Below are 8,590 nucleotides of genomic sequence, written 5' to 3' on the forward strand. Positions count from 1 at the left end.
CCCCCCCCCTCTACTCTCTTGTAATGGATTGAGTTTCCCCTTTGAAATTATCTTATCGGATTGAGTCTTTTAATGATTGAGAACACTTGATGTATGTCTTGCGTGGGATAACCGTGGTGACAATGGGTTATTCTATTGATTCACTTGATGAATGTTTTGGTGATCAACTTGCGGGTTCCGCCCATGATCCTATGCATAGGGGTTGGCACACGTTTTCGTCTTGACTCTCCGGTAGAAACTTTGGGGCACTCTTTGAAGTACTTTGTGTTGGTTGAATAGATGAATCTGAGATTGTGTGATGCATATCGTATAATCATACCCACGGATACTTGAGGTGACATTGGAGTATCTAGGTGACATTAGGGTTTTGGTTGATGTGTGTCTTAAGGTGTTATTTTACTATGAACTCTAGGGCTGTTTATGACACTTATAGGAATAGACCAATGGATTGATCGGAAAGAATAACTTTGAGGTGGTTTCATACCCTACCATAATCTCTTCGTTTGTTCTCCGCCATTGGTGACTTTGGAGTGACTCTTTGTTGCATGTTGACGGATAGTTATGTGATCCAATTATGTTATTATTGTTGAGAGAACTTGCACTAGTGAAAGTATGAACCCTAGGCCTTGTTTCAACGCATTGCAATATCGTTTTTGCTCACTTTTATCATTAGTTACCTTGCTGTTTTTATATTTCCAGATTACAAAAACCTATATCTACCATCCATATTGCACTTGTATCACCATCTCTTCGCCGAACTAGTGCACCTATACAATTTACCATTGTATTGGGTGTGTTGGGGACACAAGAGACTCTTTGTTATTTGGTTGTAGGGTTGTTTGAGAGAGACCATCTTCATCCTACACCTCCCATGGATTGATAAACCTTAGGTCATCCACTTGAGGGAAATTTGCTACTGTCCTACAAACCTCTGCACTTGGAGGCCCAACAACGTCTACAATAAGAAGGTTGCGTAGTAGACATCAAAGAATTTGTTTCTTTTAAGGGTGCTTATGAAATTGCTTCTTTGATTCAAAAGTATGATACTACTCTTTATGAATCTGAAAATTTTGCCATACTTAAATATTGCTGTGAAAATTGTGCTTCTAATGCTTATATTAATGAGTATATTGAGAAAGTCTCCGCTGTCCAAGAAGAGACTAATATTTTGCAGGAATCTATGAAAGAAGAAATTGATGACACTATAAGCTTATTAGATGAAAAAGATGAGGAGGAGAGCGAAGAACAAATGGAGGAAGAGCGGATTGATCTCCCATTCCCACCTTCTAATGAGAGTAACTCTTTATTCCATACATTGTTTAATTTCCCTTCATGCTTACCGAAGGATGAATGCTATGATCCCCTGGATTTGTTTGAAATATTCCTTTTTGATGAACTTGATGCTTGCTATGCTTGTGGACATGATGCCAATATGAATTATGCTTATGGAGATGAACTTGCTATAGTTCCTTATGTTAAGAATGAAATTGTTGCTATTGCACCCACGCATGATAGTCATATTATCTTTTTGAATTCTCCCAACGACATTACATCTAGAAGTTCATGCTTATTAAGGATTATATTGATGGGGTGCACTCTACTATTGCACATGATGATTTTGGTAAATATAATATGCATGTGCTTGCTGCTCCTACTTGCAATTATTATGAGAGAGGAACTACATCTCCTCCTCTCTATGTTTCCAATACAATAAAATTGCAAAGAAACTGTTTATGCTATGTATCGGCCTTTACTTTGTGTGCATGAATTGTTCTTTTATGACATGCCGATGCATAGGAAGAGAGTTAGACTTCATTGTTGCATGATATATGTCACTTGTGCTCAATACTAAATTACAAATCATTGTTAATTAAAATTGGCTTTGATATACCTTGGGATCCGGGTGGGTCCATTACTTGAGCACTATATGCCTAGCTTAATGGTTTTAAAGAAAGCGCTGCCAAGGAGAAAACTCGAAAGTTTTAGAGAGTCATTTTTTTTCTTCTAATGAGTGCTTTTAAAAAGTTTAAGAACAAAAAACCTAAAAAAATTCAAAAAGAAAAGTGAAAGTAAGAAAGACGAGCACCATTGAAATGGCGGAGCTCCTTGAACTTTGTTCAGGCCCATGGAAACTTTGCAAAACTTGAATTACATAAACTTTTCAACAAAAATAATTATCCCCTTGTACAAATCCATTGTATTATAAAAATAATGTGCCAAGATTTATCTTTAGGATGATTAGATTGCTTGTTTGGTATGTGCAGTGAAAAAACAGAAACTTTGGCTATAGTGCGTTAATTTAGATTTTCTACTGGACGTCGAAAGTTTATGAAATTTTTACACAATACTTCTATAAAAATTGTTTATTTTTCCTAATTTTTTAGAATTTTTAGCATTACATAAGTATGGACAACGTTTAGATTTCTACAAACTGTCCTATTTTTGACAGATTCTGTTTTTGATGCATTGTTTTGCTTGTTTTGATGAACCTTGGGTTGTATCATTGGTATAAGACTTGGAGAAGTTATAATACAGTAGGGATAATGCAAAAATAAAATATTAATGGGTTTTCAACAATACTTAAAGTGGTGATTTGCTTTATTATACTAACGGATCTCACGAGGGTTTTGTTAAGTTTTGTGTGATTGAAGTTTTCAAGTTTTGGGTGAGTTCACGATGGATGAAGGAATAAGGAGTGGCAAGAGCATAAGCTTGGGGATGCCCGAGGCACCCCAAGGTAATATTCAAGGACTCCCAATCAACTAAGCTTGGGGATGCCTGATACATCTCCATCATATCTATAATTTTTTATTGTTTCATGCACAACTTTTATACACTTTTGGCAACATTTTATATGATTTATTTGGACTAACATATTGATCCAGTGCCCAGTGCCAGTTCCTATTTGGTATATGTTTTTTGTTTCACGGAAAATCCATATCAAACGAAGTTCAAACAAGATAAAAATTTATGGAGAATTATTTTGGAATATATGTGATTTTTGGGAGGTGGAATCAACGCAAACGGGGGCCCACAGTGACCACAACCCACGAGGGCGCGCCGGGCACCCCCTAGCGCGCCTAGGTATCTTGTCCCCTCGTCAAAGGTCAGTTGGGGCCCTTCTTCTGACGTAGGAAAGACAATTTATGGAAAAAAATTGTGTAAAAATTTCAGCACAATTGGAGTTACGGATCTTCGGGAATTTAAGAAACCGTGAAGGGCCAGATCTAGGAAACGTGAAATAGAAGAGAACAGAGAGGGAGATCCAACCTCGGAGGGGCTCCCGCCCCTCCGCCGCCATGGAGACCATGGACCAGAGGGTATCCTCCCATCTAGGGGGAGGCCAAGGAAGAAGAAGAAGGAGGGGCTCTCTCCCCCTCTCTCCCGGTGGCGCCGGAGTGCCGCCGGGGCTAGGATCGTGATGGCAATCTACATCAACAATCTTGCTACCATCAACACCTACTCTCTCCCCCTCTATGCAGCGGTGTAACACCCCTTCTCCCTGCTGTAATCTCTACTTAAACATAGTGCTCAACTTCATATATTATTTCCCTATGATATTTGGCTATCCTATGATGTTTGAGTAGATCCGTTTTGTCCTGTGGGTTAATCGTGATCTTGGTTGGTATGATTGTATATTTTATCTATGGTGCTGTCCTACAGTGTCCTCCATCTCACGCAAACGTGAGGGGTCCCCGCTGTAGGGTGTTGCAATACGTTCATGATTTGCTTATGGTGGGTTGCGAGAGTGACAGAAGCTTAAACCCGAGTAGGTGGGTTGTTGCGTGTGGGATAAAGAGGATTTGATCTTAATGTTATGGTTGGGTTTCATGACCTTAATGATCTTTAGTAGTTGCGGATACTTGCTAGAGTTCCAATCATAAGTGCATATGATCCAAGTAGAGAAAGTATGTTAGTTCATGCCTCTCCCTCATAAAGAATTGCAAGAATGATTACCGGTACTTGTTATCAATTGCCTACGGACAAATGACTTTCTTGTTGACAAAAGCTATCTACTTCTATTACCTTGCAATTTATTCATTTTATTCTCGCAAAGTACTCGTAGTTTTATTCTTGCAAAATAGTTTCATACTTGTTTTAGGTAAAGGAAACGTCAAGTGTGCGTAGAGTTGTATCGGTGGTCAATAGAACTTGAGGGAATATTTGTTCTACCTTTAGCTCCTCATTGGGTTAGACACTCTTATTTATCGAAAAAGGCTACAAATGATCCCCTATACTTGTGGGTTATCAAGACCTTTTTTTGGCGCCATTGCCGGGGAGCAATAGCGTGGGGTGAATATTCTCGCGTGTGCTTGTTTGCTTTATCACTAAGTAGTTTTTATTTTCTGTTTTAAGTTGTTCTCCACCTTTAGTTATAGATATGGAACACGAAACACCAAAAAAATTAGTTGTACTATTATTCATGGAGATGGGGGACCTCCTAAAACCCTCGATGCTCGTTATGTGAAAGATATTATGCACTACTTTGATAATCCTGAGAAAATCCCATTCAACTATATAATGGGAATAACGTTGGATCAACGTGAATACTTTAGGGATTATCACTTGACTCATAAAGGGAAATTTTTATGGGATCAAATTCATATGTTGCATTGGTATGCTCGGGACATGAGATGTGATTATAGTTGTTACTCTAGGATGAACGCTCCACACCTTCCCTTTTCATGCAAATTTAATGATAGTGAAACCTTGGCTTCTTATGACAGTGGTAGATATGATTATTATGTTGTGGAACGAATAGAAGAATTTGTTGCTTTTAAGGGTGCTTATGAAATTGAATCTTTGTTTTTAAAGTATGAAGCTTTTGATGATGATGTTTATAGACCTGAAAATTTTGCCATCCTTAAATACTTCTATGAAAATTATAAATACAATTCCGATATTGATATATTTATTGAGAAAGTCTCCGCTGTCCAAGAAGAGACTAATATTTTGCAGGAGTCTATGGAAGAAGGAATTGATGAAATTGTGAGCTCATTGGTTGAAAAAGATGATGAGGAGAGCGAAGACCAAAAGGAGGAAGAGCGGATTAGCTACCCATGCCCACCTTCTAATGGTAGTAACTCTTCAACTCATACGTTTTAATTTCCCTTCGTGCTTACCGAAGGATGAATGCTATGATAATTGCTATGATCCCATTGATTCATTTGAAATATCCCTTTTTGATGAACTTGATGCTTGCTATGTTTGTGGCCAAGATGCTACTACCTCTTGAGCTTGCGTTGGTTTTTCCCTTGAAGAGGAAAGGGTGATGCAGCAAAGGAGCGTAAGTATTTCCCTCAGTTTTGAGAACCAAGGTATCAATCCAGTAGGAGACTACACAACAAGCCACTGAATACCTGCACAAACAAACACCAACTTGCAACCAATGACAAAGGGGTTGTCAATCCCTTCACGGTTATTCACAAAGTGAGATATGATAGAGATGGATAAACGATAAAGTAATATTTTTGGTATTTTTGGTTTATGGAACGGAAAGTAAAAGATTGCAAAAGTAAGTAAATTGGAAACTAGAATTGCAGATCGGAAACTTATATGATGGAAAATAGACCTGGGGGCCATAGGTTTCACTAGTGGCTTCTCTCAAGATAGAAATTATTACGGTGAGTGAACAAATTACTGCCGAGCAATTGATAGAAAAGCGCAAAGTTATGACGATATCTAACGCAATGATCATGAATATAGGCATCACATCCATGTCAAGTAGATCAAAACGATTCTGCATCTACTACTATTACTCCACACATCGACCGACTCCTATCCTGCATCTAGAGTATTAAGTTCAGAAGAATAGAGTAACGCATTAAGCAAGATGACATGATGTAGCGGGATTAACTCAAGCAATATGATGAAAACCCCATCTTGGTATCCTCGATGGAAACAATACAATACGTGCCTTGATGCCCCTACTGTCACTGCGAAAGGACACCACAAGATTGAACCCAAAGCTAAGCACTTCCCCGTTGCAAGAAAAACCAATCTAGTTGGCCAAACCAATTCGATAGTTTGAAGAGACTTGCAAAGATATCAAATCATGCATAAAAGAATTCAGAGGAGATTCAAATAATATTCATAGATAAGTTGATCATAAATCCACAATTCATCGAATCTGGGCAAACACACCGCAAAAGAGTATTACATCGAATAGATCTCCAAGAACATCGAGGAGAACAATGGTATTGAGAATCAAAGAGAGAGAAGAATCCATCTAGCTACTAGCTATGGACCCATAGGTCTGAAGTAAACTACTCACGCTTCATCAGAGAGGCAATGGTGTTGATGTAGAAGCCCTCCATGATCGATTCCCCCTCCGGCAGGATGCCAGAAAAGGCCCAAGATGGGATCTCACGGGCACAGAAGGTTGCGGCGGTGGAAAAGTGGTTTCATGGCTCCCCTTGATGTTTTTGGGGTATAAGAGTATATATAGGTGAAAGAATTAGGTGAGGGGAGCTACAAGGGGCCCACAAGGTCGGGGGGCCTGCCCCACCCCCTGGGCGCGCCCTCCACCCTTGTGGTCGCCTCGAGGCTCCTCTAACTTGTACTCCAAGTCTCCTGGGTGTCTTATGGTCCAAGAAAAATCATGGCGAAAGTTTTATTCCGCTTGGACTCCGTTTGGTATTCCTTTTCTGTGAAACTCTAAAACAAGGAAAAACAGAAACTAGCACTGGGCTCTAGGTTAATAGGTTAGTCCCAAAAATCATATAAAATAGCATATTAATGCATATAAAACATCCAAAATAGATAATATAATAGCATGGAACAATAAAAAATTATAGATACGTTGGAGACGTATCAGATGCCAATATGAATTATGCTTATGGAGATGAACTTGCTATAATTCCTTATGTTAAGAACGAAATTGTTGCTATTGCATCCACACATGATAGTCCTATTATCTTTTTGAATTCTCCAAACTACACTATATCGAAGAAGTTTGTTCTTATTAAGGATTATATTGATGGGTTGCCTTTTACCGTTGCACATGATAATATTGATGAATGTAATAATACATGTGCTTGCTGCTCCTACTTGCAATTATTATGATAGAGGAACTGCATCTCCATCTCTTTATGTTTCCAACATGATAAAGTTGCAAGAAACTGCTTATGCTATGTATTGGCCTTTACTTGATGTGCATGAATTGTTATTTTATGACATGCCGATGCATAGGAAGTGAGTTAGACTTCGTCATTGCATGATTTATGTTTCTTTGTGCTCACTACTAAATGCCAAATCATTTTTAATTAAAATTGGCTTTGATATACCTTGGGATCCGGGTGGATCCATTACTTGAGCACTTTATGCCTAGCTTAATGGCTTTAAAGAAAGCGTTGTCAGGCAGACAACCCGGAAGTTTTAGAGAGTCACTTATTTCTTGTGAGTGCTTTTATAAAGTTTAAAAACAAAAAATATAGAGGGGAGCTTAAAAACTTTTTCACAAAAGAGAAGCGATTGGAAGCTATGAATTGGAGAAGTGAGGGTCAACCTGGAACACTTGTGTTCATGCTCATGGAAACAATGTAGAATTTTTCATGAAGATTCTCACAATCCCCTTGTACAATTCCATTGTATTATACAAATAATGTGCCAAGATTTGCCTTTAGGATGATTAGATTGCTTGTTGGTATGTGCGGTTCAGAAACAGAAACTTTGGCTGTAGCGCGTGAATTTTCGTTTTTTACTGGAACTCCAAAAGGTTCTGAAACTTTTTGCACACTATTGCTATGCAAATTTTTTATTTAGTCCTAAGTTTTAAAAAAATTATATTTTCAGAAGTATGGTAGATGTTCAGATTCCTACAGACTATCCTGTTTAAGACATATTCTGATTTTGATGCATTGCTTTGCTTGATTTGATGAAACTATCGATTTTTATTGGTGGTATAAGCCATGGAAAAGTTATATTATAGTAGCTACAATGCAAAAATAAATATGAATTGGTTTGCAACATTACTTAAATTAGTGATTTGCATTATTTACAAACGGGTCTCACGACGTTTCTGTTGAGTTTTGTGTGGATGAAGTGATCAAAGATCGAGGAGCTCTCTATATGAGGAGAAGGAGGAGAGGCAAGAGCTCAAGCTTGGGGATGCCCAAGGCACCCCAAGTAAATATTGAAGGAGACTCAAGCGTCTAAGCTTGGGGATGCCCCGGAAGGCATCCCATCTTTCTTCAACAAGTATCGATATGTTTTCGTCTTCGTTTCGTTCACGTGATATGTGCAAATCTTGGAGCATCTTTTGTGTTTATTTTTCACTTTTCTTTTATGCACCATGCTGGTATGAGATAGTCCGTGGTTGATTTATAGAATACTCATTGCACTTCACTTATATCTTTTGAGTATGGCCTTATAGAATGCTTCATGTGCTTCACTTATATCATTTGAAGTTTGGATTGCCTGTTTCTCTTCACATAGAAAACCGTTATTTGTAGAATGCTCTTTTGCTTCACTTATACTTATTAGAGCATGATCTTTTGTTGAAAGAATTAAACTCTCATGCTTCACTTATATCTATTTAGAGAGTCAACAGGAATTGGTCATTTGCATGGTTAGTCATAAAATCCTACAT

Source organism: Triticum dicoccoides, chromosome 4A (assembly GCF_002162155.2).
Source record: "Triticum dicoccoides isolate Atlit2015 ecotype Zavitan chromosome 4A, WEW_v2.0, whole genome shotgun sequence".
In the NCBI taxonomy this organism is placed as follows: domain Eukaryota; kingdom Viridiplantae; phylum Streptophyta; class Magnoliopsida; order Poales; family Poaceae; genus Triticum; species Triticum dicoccoides.